Source organism: Petromyzon marinus, unplaced genomic scaffold, assembly GCF_048934315.1.
Source record: "Petromyzon marinus isolate PM22_M1 ecotype Great Lakes invasive population unplaced genomic scaffold, UKy_Petmar_22M1.pri1.0 PM_G_Scaffold_32, whole genome shotgun sequence".
Taxonomy (NCBI): domain Eukaryota; kingdom Metazoa; phylum Chordata; class Hyperoartia; order Petromyzontiformes; family Petromyzontidae; genus Petromyzon; species Petromyzon marinus.
In genome coordinates, this window is record NW_027422895.1 from 2,063,694 (window position 1) to 2,076,411 (window position 12,718).

Genomic DNA, 12,718 nt, shown 5'->3' on the forward strand with positions numbered 1-12,718 from the left:
CACATTATTTAACATCTATTTTGACCACGTAGTTCATGAAGCCTTCAATAGCTGTACCGGGGGAATCTCCATATGGTACAGATATAATGGGAGGCTGATCAATGCCCGGGTGCGGTCAAGGGATGGCTCCCTATTGCTCAACCACGTTATGTATGCTGATGATTTGGTAATAGCTGCTCAGTCAGAGGAGGAGTTGGAGACGCTGCTGCTGAGACTGGAGCGTGCCACTAAGGTGGGGCCGTACCATCAGCCCCACCAAAACTAAGCACCTGCCTGGGTATTTTGTACCATCGGACACTCCACCCCCACAACTCCCAATCGGTGATGGGGCAGTTGTGGAGAGAGTGGAGAGTTTCCCATACCTGGGAAGTGTGCTTATGACTGGCTCCAGTTTAACAGCAGAGGTCTCACTCCGAATCAGTCGAGCGGCAATATCTTTTCATCGGTTGCGTAATGCTGTGTGGAAGCTACCTGGTCTGTCGCTCCGCACTAAGCTTCAGGTCTTCTCGGCCACGGTCATTCCCTCCCTTCTCTACGCTTGCGAAACGTGGACCCCCCCTAATGGAATATCTTCGCCGGTTAGAAACATTTAGGCTGGCCTGCCTACGATCCATCCTGGGTTTAACCAGACTGGATTGTGTGAGGAGCTCACAAATCCTTGAAAGATCTGGGCAAGGTCCCATCGGTGAGCTCCTCCGGCGGGCAAGGCTGCGATGGCTGGGTCATGTAGCCCACATGCCCAGCCAACGCATGCCGAAACAGCTTTTGTTCGGCCGGATTGAGGGGGCTAAGCGGGCGCGGCACGGGCTAGAGAAGAGATGGAGTGATGTGGTACAGGAGGACGTGGAGCTGAGTGGACTTGCCGATGACTGGTACCACCGGTGTCAAGATCGACCTCTGTGGAGGAGGCTCGTGAAGGATGCTACTGGGCAGTTGGAGGTAGTCGCCCTCCAACAACAACGGAGGGCGGAGGAGCAACGCTCACAACAACGAGCGGAGCGCCGGGTGGCTAAAGCACAGCAGGTTGGCACAAAGAGAGAGACACAGACAGAGAGACGCAGACAGACACCGTCAGAAAGACACGGAGACAAAGACACGGTCAGAGAGACACGGCGAGAGAGATGAGACAAAGACACAGCCAGCATCGTCATTAGCATGGGTGGGTGAGTAGGTGGGTGAGTGAGTGGATGAGTGAGTAGGTGGGTGGTCGGTGAGTGAGTAGCTGTTGGGTGAGTTGCTGTGTGAGTAGGTGAGTGAGTAGGTGAGTGAGTGGCTGAGTGGGTGACTGAGTAGGTGATTGAGTGGCTGAGTGAGTAGGAGACTGAGTGGGAGAGTGAATGTGAGAGAGTAGATGAATGAGTGGCTGAGTGAGTGGCTGGGTGAGTGGGTGACTGAGCGAGTGGTTGAGTGAGCGAGCGAGTGGGTGAGTGAGCGAGCGAGCAAGTAGGTGAGTGAATGGCTGAGTGAGTGGCTGAGTGAGCGATTGGGTGAGCGATTGGGTGAGCGAGTGGGTGAGTGAATGAGTGGCTGAGTTGGTAAATGAGTATGTGAGTGGGTGGGTGAGTATATGGGTTAGTTGGTGAGTGAGTAGGTGATTGAGTGGGTGAGTAGATGAGTGGGTGTAGGTGAGTGAGTGGGCGAGTGAGTAGGTGGGTGGTCGGTGAGTGAGTAGGTGGCTGAGTAGGTGGGTGAGTAGTGGGTGATTAGGTGACTAGGTGGGTGAGTAGGTGAGTGAGTAGGTGAGTTGGTGAGTATGTGAGTTGGTATGTGAGTTGGATGTGTCAGTAGGTGAGCGTCTCGCGCACCTGATGGTAATGACGGCCTCGCTGCTGTCAGCGTTGGAGGTCCACAGGGCAATGCGGTCTCCCTTGTGTTCTCTGGTGTGTTACAAAATTATATGACTCTGAAAAGGCCTTCCTGCACAGAGTGCACTTGAAGGGTTTCTCTCCTGTGTCCTCTGGTGTTTTTGAAGATGTGGTGACTGTGCAAACTCTGTGTGTACACTGTGTCCACTCTGTGTGTGTACACTGTGTATACACTGTGTGTATACACTGTGTGTGTGTGCACTGTGTTTGTGTGTATACACTGTGTGTGTGTACACTGTGTATACACTGTGTGTATACTGTGTGTGTGTGTGTAAACTGTTTGTATATACTGTGTGTGTACACTGTGTGTCCACTCTGTGTGTGTACACTGTGCATACACTGTGTATACAGTGTGTGTGTGTACACTGTGTGTGTACACTGTTTGTATACACTGTGTGTGTACACTGTGTGTGTACACTGTATACACTTTGTGTGTGTACACTGTGTGTCCACTCTGTGTGTATACTGTGTGTGTGTACACTGTGTCCACTCTGTGTGTGTACACTGTATGTGTACACTGTGTGTACAGTTTGTATACACTGTGTGTGTGTACACTGTGTGTCCACTCTGTGTGTGTACACTGTGCATACAGTGTATACAGTGTGTGTGTGTACACTGTGTGTACACTGTTTGTGTATACTGTGTGTGTACACAATGTGTGTGTGTGTACACTGTGTGTGTGTAGTAGGGGGCACAGGTGGTGCATTGGCCAGTCATCTCAGTCAGTCGACCCATGGCATCTTTTCATCAATTTATTTTAAATTATTAAAATGTGAATTTATTATTTTTATCTTTTATTTTTTGTTTTCTATCTACGTGACTTTACCGAAAGAACCAGGAATATGGTAGCGCATTCTCTATTTGTTGCAGAGGTTCAAGGTTCAAATCCGACAGGCATATCTGGCTACCCCAGTAACATTCACCACAACATGCGCAGTCTGCTTAACAGCGGATGTCAAACAAACCACTGTGTCACTCACAACGCACATTGCATGTTGGTGTCACGGTCAAAATTGTGGCAATTCCAGTAACACTATCCAGAAACTCCACAAGGGAGATGACGCGTCAATGATCGCCCCCTACCGACAGACTCATGTCCACGTGCAGGCCGGTGCAGGGCCACCTTGTGCCACACAGGGGCAGCTGCCACTAGGGGGCGCCCTTCCATTGTTTGAGATGAGGTTCGATACGAAACACCGAGTTGCTGAGGCAATAAGGCAAGCGACTTATGATACCAGCCGCTCCTGGGCAGGTTCGGTTACGTACGGTGCGAAATAAGTTCCAGATACACACACAGAGACTGACACAGATACACACACAGAGACTCACACAGATACACACACAGATACACACACAGATACACACACAGAGACTCACACAGATACACACACAGAGACTCACAGATACACACAGAGATTCACACAGATACACACACAGAGACTCACACAGATACACAGAGACTCACACAGATACACTCACACAGATACACACACACAGATACACACACACAGAGACTCACACATACACATACAGAGACTCACACAGACACACACACAGAGACTCACACAGATACACACACAGAGACTCACACAGATACACACACAGATACACACACAGATACACACACAGAGACTCACACAGATACACACACAGAGACTCACAGATACACACAGAGACTCACACAGATACACACACAGAGATTCACACAGATACACACACAGAGACTCACAGACTCACACGGAGACCCATAGATTATCACGGTTGGCTAGGTATGGTGCGAAAGTTACAGATAAACAAGTTTGAGTCGCGGGCCGTGGAAGTTGACCGGGCGCGTGTTGCTACTGACAGTCGTTGAATACGGTTGGATAGACGCTGCTAGAGAGACACAGACAAGACAGGCGGACAGACACAGACAAGAGGAACACAGAGACGACAGAGAGACACAGGCAGAGAGAAACACAGAGGCAAACAGATGACACAGACGGACAGGGACAGAGAGATGTTGAATCAAACACACTGAACTCGCTCCATTGAAAGAGATTCCTCGATCTTCGCAATGCCCGGAAGTCATTCTTATTATTGATTTAATTGCGTGTGGTGTGTACATGCAGGCAATGTGGGGTATCGATGTACACAGATATGAACAAGATCAGCAGACAAGACGTCTTTAATTTAATCGGTCTCTCCACGAAACAAAGGAATGTTTAACTCGAAATATAAATCCCACGGCCTTCGTGCGAGTCCATAATTACTGCATTGCTTCAGTGCAAGCCAACTGTGGACCGGTTTTGGTGGGCAATGTCTCAACAGCAGTGGGGCTTGCTTCAAGCCATGGTTGTGAACATCCAGACGTTAATCAGCAAGGAGCATTTCTAGTCTGAGTTCGACAAAATCTACGTCAACACGTAAGACAAAATTATAATTCGTGTTGTAGAGAATGTATTTCCTCTACGTGTAACTTTAAGGTGGTATGTCTTGTAACTGATGAATGATCCGAGTGTGCTTCCTATGTCAAAGACAATGAGTTGCTCCAGATGCTTCCTGAAACACAAAAATACAGTTTGACCTGTATCACAAGAACAACGGGTCCCACCTGAGTTCTCTGTACAGGTTACTTCCAAAACACACACACACTTTGTCCTAACATCACTTATTCAATGTTTGACCCTTATAAAATATAAAGTGATGCATGAACACACAAAATAAGACAAGTGTTCATTCTGAATTATTGACAGGCATTTTAACAAAATTTAATTACTGCAGTGAAATATACTGCATCAGATAACATCTGATTAAGAAGCTATTTGAAAAAAAAAAATGCACCGTCTGCTTAACAGTGGATGTAAAACATACTATTGTAGTGTCATTCAAAACGAGTAGGCCATTGCATGCTGGCGAATTCTAAACATTAGCGACAAATTACAAAACTGAGATGAAACATCAATCATCGCCCCCTACTGACAGCCTCTTGTTCACATACTCTTTGGTTCTTTCAGTAAAGTCACGTAGGTAGAACAAATAATAATAGATCACGACGTTTTGATCGTAACACAATCAGTCGTCCTCAGGCGGAAAAAAATAATAAATGCAGGCCGGTGCAGGGCCACCACCTTGTGCCACACAGGGGCAGCTGCAACTTGGGGATGCTCTTCGAGTGTTTCAGACGAGGTACGACACAAAACTCCGAGTTGCTGAGGCGATTAAGCAAGCACCATGTAAAAGCAATTATTATAACATAGTGAATGCTTGGGGGCTTCTTGGCTCTCGCTCCTGGTCAAGAGATCTCCCCAACCCACAGGTCCACAAAGACTGGCCGCTCGCTCTTGCTCTGCAGGTTGAACCTGTCTCAAGCTTACACATCTACCGGGTCTCCACTTAACTTTGTATTGTCTAGGAGCAAGTCCACCCACACCCCCACAAACTGCTGGGAGTTGCTTCGCTCTGCCTCACAGTCAGAATTCTCCTCCTGATTCACATTGCCTCCATCGATGTGAAGGTCCCATTTTGGAGCTGAATCATCTTCACATTTTACCTTCACTTCTTCGCTCTTCACCATCACCTCTTCACATTTCACCATCACCTCTTCATATTTCACCTTTATACCTTTAAAAGTGTCCAAGCTGGGATTTTCCTCCGGTTCTTGTTTCATGAGGGATTGGCTCATTGCGGCACTTTCACTTTCACAAGCTGATTTCAGACTGCACTCCTAGTGGATCTTCTGATGCTTGTGCCTTCTCTGGTGTACTTGAAGATGTAGTTTCTGTGCAAACGCCTTCCAGCAGAGTGCACCTGAAGGGTTTCTCTCTTGTGTGTGTTCTCTGGTGTTTTTTTAAGAACAGATGATTGTGAAAATGCCTTTCCACACACACTGCACTTGAAGGGTTTCTCTCCCGTGTATGTTCTCTGGTGTCTTTGACGATTTGATGAATCTGCAAACGGCTTCCCGCACAGAGTGCACCGGAAGGGTTTCTCTCCCGTGTGTTCTCTCGTGTCTTTGAAGATGTGACACATGTACAAACGCCATACTGCACAGAATGCACCTGAAGGGTTTCTCTCCTGTGTGTGTTCTCTGGTGTACTTTAAGATGTGATGACTGTGCAAACGTCATCCCACACACTGCACTTGAAGGGTTTCTCTCCCGTGTGAGTTCTCTGGTGTACTTTAAGATGTGGCAACTGTGCAAACATCATCCCGCACAGAGTGCTCAGGAAGGGTTTCTCTCCCGTGTGTGTTCTCTCGTGTCTTTGAAGATGTGACACATGTACAAACGCCATACTGCACAAAATGCACCTGAAGGGTTTCTCTCCTGTGTGTGTTCTCTGGTGTACTTTAAGATGTGATGACTGTGCAAACGCCATCCCACACACACTGCACTTGAAGGGTTTCTCTCCTGTGTGTGTTCTCTGGTGGGTCTGAACAACTGATGAATGTGCAAACGCCTTCCCGCACAAGGTGCACCTGAAGGGTTTCACTCCCGTGTGTGTTCTCTGGTGGGTCTGAAGATCAGATGGCCGTGCAAATGCCTTCCCACACACAGTGCACTTGAAGGGTTTCTCTCCCGTGTGTGTTCGCTGGTGTCTTTTAAGAGCAGATGACTGTGAAAATGCCTTCCCACACACACTGCACTTGAAGGGTTTCTCTCCCGTGTGTGTTCTCTGGTGGGTCTCAAGAACTGATGGCCATGCAAATGCCTTGTCACACACAGTGCACTTGAAGGGTTTCTCTCCTGTGTGAGTTCTCTGGTGCTGTGTCAAATTTCCAGTCCGATCCGTGCTGTATGCACGCTGGTCGCATTGTTGACTTGTCGTACCGAGCTGCTGTGCTGACTGCTTTTGCTCCATCAGACCAGCGTCAGCTGCAGACAGAAAATAAGGATATACACACCATCTACACGTCAGTATCGAGGCACAGAGGAATGCATATATACAGTCACATGTGACTTACACGTCTATACTTATTCATATATTCATGATGCAGTGAAAAAGTGTCCCAAATTCCTCACACGGGCTGTCATGGCACACAATGAGAGGGCAAATGGTTATAAACATGCCTGGAAGTACTCGTATCTTCAAAATGAATGTTCACCAAAAACTCTAAGTACACAATTTCGGCAAAGGGTGTTGAAAACAAAACTATTTGTGTTATGCAGAAATGCATAAATTAACGTTCAATCGCAACTTAGAGGTGTGAATCCAGGCTCAGATGTCCTTGAATGCTGGGATGAACATATCCGACTTCAGCTGCATGTGTGTGCTGTGTTCACCTCCTGTTTCCATTCTTACAAAGAGTTCCAGAAGAAAACAAAAATAAACTATTGTTTTGATATAACTTCCGTGTTCAACAGAGTTAATAGATCTTCTTAGGTTCTTTTGGTAAAGTCACGTAGAATGAGAATAAAATAATAAAATAAAACAATTAAATTCTCACGACGTTTTGGCCACAACACAAGTGGCCTTCTTCAGGTGAAAGGTACAGACCTGTCGGGACGACAGAGCTACAATGAACACTGCTAAGATTCGCAGCGTCTTTTAAGCTGGTTGAGAGAAGTGAGGCACCTTGACAAACGGGTTTACATATCAAACAGGATAATTTAGCATAGACTTTACTGCAAACACAAACTTGACACTGTCACACACTGGCACGGGTCAAGAGGCGGTGGCATGTCCAGAATCATGCCTGGCCACCTTCATCTGCTCAGCATTAATGCTTCCTCACTCCACCAAGTAATTGAGGATCAACAAACATAGCCGAGGCTAACTGGAGTTTGCGTGTCTCTCTCCGTGGTGAGATATTAACTACCTCACCTGGTATACAGGAAGTCATGGGTTCGATCCCGACCCAGACGCCTGCTGTATATTTGGAGTTTGCGAGTCTCTCCGTTTATCGTCTGTGACCGATAGACATTGATACACGTACTTGATGAGACCTCCTCTGCCAGTAACAAGATATAGAAATAGGTTTTACCCTTTTAACTAGCACAAAAACTGACACCTTTATTCAAGGCATCATGTTTGCAATAACCACAACACAAGCAGTCAAAATGCAAACAAAAGGGTAAAACCTATTTCTATATCTTGTTACTGGCAAAGGAGGTCTCATAATGTAAATGCTCACCCCGAGCCCTCAATACTCTGATAGTGCGCTGTTTTTGAGTTGTACGCCTTTTGGCGTCTTCTGGTCCAACACCAGTGGAGACTAAGGGCTCTAAGAAAAGCCGTCTCGGGCGTGGACCAATCAACTTCAAGGACAGTGCCAATATTATTATCAGAGTTGTCTTTTTGTTTGCATTTTGACTACTTGTGTTGTGGTTATTGCAAACATGACGCCTTGAATAAAGGTGTCAGTTTTTGTGCCAGTTAAAAGGGTAAAACCTATTTCTATTGACACGTATTCTTGGTTCTTTTGGTAAAGTTATGTAGATAGGAAATAACAATAACAGATAATACAATCAAATTTAAAAGACCACTTGTGTTGCAATCAAAACGTGGGTTTTTTTTGCTTTATTTACTATTTTTTATTGTTATTTTTATTTTATTTTCTATCTACGTAACTTTACCGAAAGAACCAAGAATATTAATTCCTGCAGTCACCAAACTTTTAAGTCAAAACATTCACACACGTTGACAAAGCCTCACCTTGTGTTGTTGTGGGCAGGTCGCTTCTGATAACAAGAGCGGTATAGCAGCTCAAGCGGGCTTGGCCTGCTAACAAAAGAACGAAAATAAAAACTGCGTGAATATTTACAATAAAACAAAGTTACAAAGTGGCGAGCCGGGTGAAGACAAATTAAACTTAAGCGAGATAATTAAAGCGAACGCAATCAGGCGAGGGCAGGAGGCAAGGCCCCGCGTGGCTAGGCCCCGCGTTTTAAAGTTCCAACCTGGACATCGATTCCCATGCTCGCTGCTACTCAACTGACATCCCTACGAGAGAGAGCGAGGCTCTACCTTGGTAAACAACAACAACCACCACCACTATCACCACAATGACCACCACAACCACCACCACAACCACAACGATTTCAGTGCAAGCGAGCACACGGCAGCTTCCTGTTGCCTCGCGACAGAAGGAAGTAGTATGACGTCACTTCTCTTCTACGTGGTGGTGACTTTACCGACAGAACCAAGAATATAAGTGTGCTTTCTCTCTCTCTGCGTGTCCTCGTGTTATTATTATTTCCTGCAGTCACCAAAGTTCCAAATCTCTCATTGACACAAGGCCGTAATTAAAATATATAATAATTATAATATGTTATAATAATTATAATATATATTGGTGGGGGACATATCCCCCCCCCAATAATCAAACATGCTCAAAATGTCCCCCCCCCCCAATATATTGCTATAAAAATATTTTGTTAAGTAATAATTGCTATGCTATGTTAATAAAAACAACAATTTCGCTAAACCTTGGCCACAAAATCCGAACTTGTCTTCATATAACAATGCGTAGATTTCTGTTTATATGATTGTGTTGTACTTTATGAATCCCTAATCTCTGCCATTACATACTATGAAACAAGAAAAGTTAAAAAATAAACAACAGAGCAATGTAATACAATACAATATTATACATTATTGTATCAAATAAAACAAAAATTCCATCCCATGTGTTAGTGAAATTTTTCAATATTTTAGGAAATGTCAGGAAATTAGTTTTCAAATTTAGATTTTATTTCTGGGGGGGGGACCCCAGACCTCCTGGTAGATTTGGTCCCCCCCAATGTTGACTCCATGGCTACGGCCTTGCATTGACTCGCGGATTTCTCTACACCCCCTCCTCTCTCTCTCTGCCCCCCTCGCTCTCTATTTAAGGCCTCGACACAGAGGCGTTGTTTCTCTGTGCGTACAGTGAGGGAAAAAAGTATTTGATCCCCTGCTGATTTTGTACGTTTGCCCACTGACAAGGAAATGATCAGTCTATAATTTTAATGGTAGGTTTATTTGAACAGTGAGAGACAGAATTATAAATTGATTCGCATTTTTATGAGGGAAATAAGTATTTGACCCCCTCTCAATCGGAAAGATTTCTGGCTCCCAGGTGTCTTTTATACAGGTAACGAGCTGAGATTAGGAGCACACTCTTAAAGGGAGTGCCCCTTATCTCAGCTCGTTACCTGTGTAGAGGTGTTAACTACGCGCTGTTGCGTAACCTGCGTTGCAACCAGGGCAGTGCAGCATTACCCCTGGGTACAACGGTTGGGGTCAGTCAAGGTGAAACGGATCGTGGCCAGGGTTTGGTGCGAACCAATCAGACGGTTCCACGTGGGAATGTATGATTGGTTCTACCTGGCCACGAAGGGGTATAAGACGGGTGACCCAACGGACCTCGGGGAGTTCTCTCCCTGCACGAAGATAGAAGACTGGGCTGAAGCCTAGCTAGGACCCTGGACCAGCCTTTCAGCCCTTCTAAGGGCTAAGGCTCGGCATACCCAGTGGTCAGGACCCACCGGGCCAGCGGTGGGTCAGATAGACTCCCCTAGGTCCTAGCCGGAGGACTAGGATAGCGGTAGACGTGTGAGTCCCGCCAAGTCCGGAGGTTGTACCTCCTTAGGTATCAAGGAGGTTAGCGGTAGACGTGAGAGTCCCGCCAGGTCCGGAGGCTGTACCTCCCTAGGGTATCGAGTGAGGGGACCGAATATCCCTCTGTGTGTGTTGAGCGTTGTATAAGGAAATAATACAATAAACAGAGTGTGCCTCCTAAAGAAGTCTGCTCGTCCTTACAACACTACACCTGTATAAAAGACACCTGTCCACAGAAGCAATCAATCAATCAGATCCCAAACTCTCCACCATGGCCAAGACTAAAGAGCTCTCCAAGGATGTCAGGGACAAATATTGTAGACCTACACAAGGCTGGAATGGGCTACAAGACCATTGCCAAGCAGCTTGGTGAGAAGGTGACAACAGTTGGTGCGAATGGAAGAAACGCAAAAAAACTGTCAATCTCCCTCGGCCTGGGGCTCCATGCAAGATCTCACCTCGTGGAGTTGCAATGATCATGAGAACGGCGAGGAATCAGCCCAGAACCACACGGGAGGATCTTGTTAATGATCTCAAGGCAGCTGGAACCATAGTCACCAATAAAACAATTGATAACACACTTCACCGTGAAGGACTGAAATCCTGCAGCGCCTGCAAGGTTCCCCTGCTCAAGAAAGCACATATACATGCCCGTCTGAAGTTTGCCAATGAACATCTGAATGATTCAGAGGACAAATGGATGAAAGTGTTTTGGTCGGATTAGACCAAAATGGAGCTCTTTGGCATCAACTCAACTCGCCGTGTTTGGAGGAGGAGGAATGCTGCCTATGACCCCAAGAATACCATCCCCACCGTCAAACATGGAGGTGGAAACATGCTTTGGGGTGTTTTTCTGCTAAGGGGACAGGACAACTTCACCGCATCAAAGGGACGATGGACGGGGCCATGTACCGTCAAATCTTGGGTGAGAACCTCCTTCCCTCAGCCAGGGCATTGAAAATGGATGGTGGATGGGTATTCCAGCATGACAATGACCCAAAACACATGGCCAAGGCAACAAAGGAGTAGCTCAAGAAGAAGCACATTAAGGTCCTGGGGTGGCCTAGCCAGTCTCCAGACCTTAATCCCATAGGAAATCTGGAGGGAGTTGAAAGTTCAAGTTGACAAACGTCAGCCTCGAAACCTTAATGACTTGGAGAAGATCTGCAAAGAGGAGTGGGACTAAATCCCTCCTGAGATGTGTGCAAACCTGGTGGCCAACTACAAGAAACGTCTGACCTCTGTGATTGCCAACAAGGGTTTTGCCACCAAGTACTAAGTCATGTTTTGCAGAGGGGTCAAATACTTTTTTCCCTCATTAAAATGCAAATAAATTTATAACATTTTTGACATGCGTTTATCTGGATTTTTTTGTTGTTATTCTGTCTCTCACTGTTCAAATAAACCTTCCATTAAAATTATAGACTGATCATTTCTTTGTCAGTGGGCAAACGTACAAAATCAGCAGGGGATCAAATACTTTTTTCCTTCACTGTATGTGTGTATCTCTCTCTGTGTGTCTCTGTGTTATCTCTCTCTGTCTATGTGTCTCCGTGTCTGTGTTTTGTCTCTCTTTCAAATTGAGCAATCTTTGGAAGAACGTTATCAACCAGGTGGGGTGTTGACTCTTATGTTGGCCGACTCTCTGTGTTGTATTGCATTACATTTCTATTCTAGATTTAAAGCTTTCGTGACTGCTAGGATCCATACTCTTTGGTTCTATTGGGTAAAGTCACGTAGGTAAAAAATAAAATAACAAAAATCACGACGTTTTGGCCACAACACAAGCGGCCTTAACCAGGTGAAGGGACGAGACTGTCTGGAGGACAGCGCTGGAGTGGAAAAAGCCACGCGAAGATCACGACCTTTAAGCTGTGTGAGAAGAAACAAAGCGCCTTGACAAAGGAATTAGCATATAATTTAGCATTGAAATGGCTCGTTGAAATAGCTAAGTTAAAGTATACACATCCGCAGAGGCACCCCTTGACAAAGGAATTAGCATATAATTTAGCATTGAAATAGCTGAGTGATTAGCTTGTAACTGGTCACAGAAATAGCTATGTTAAAGTCAGAGCATATACATTCACTGAGGCACCTAGTACAAATCAAACAGGAGAATTTAGCGAAACACAACCACGCTCAGACCGCGGACCTTTAAACTGTGTGCGAGCAAACAAGGTGTCCTGACAAAGAAATTAGCATAAAAATATCATTTGATTGGCCGATTTTAGAAAAGAGGTGGTGTACGTGCCGGTGGACTTGCCGTTTGGCGCGGGGGGGGGGGGGGGGGGGAGTTTGCCTATTGATGGCGTGAAAAGGGAATTTATTAGA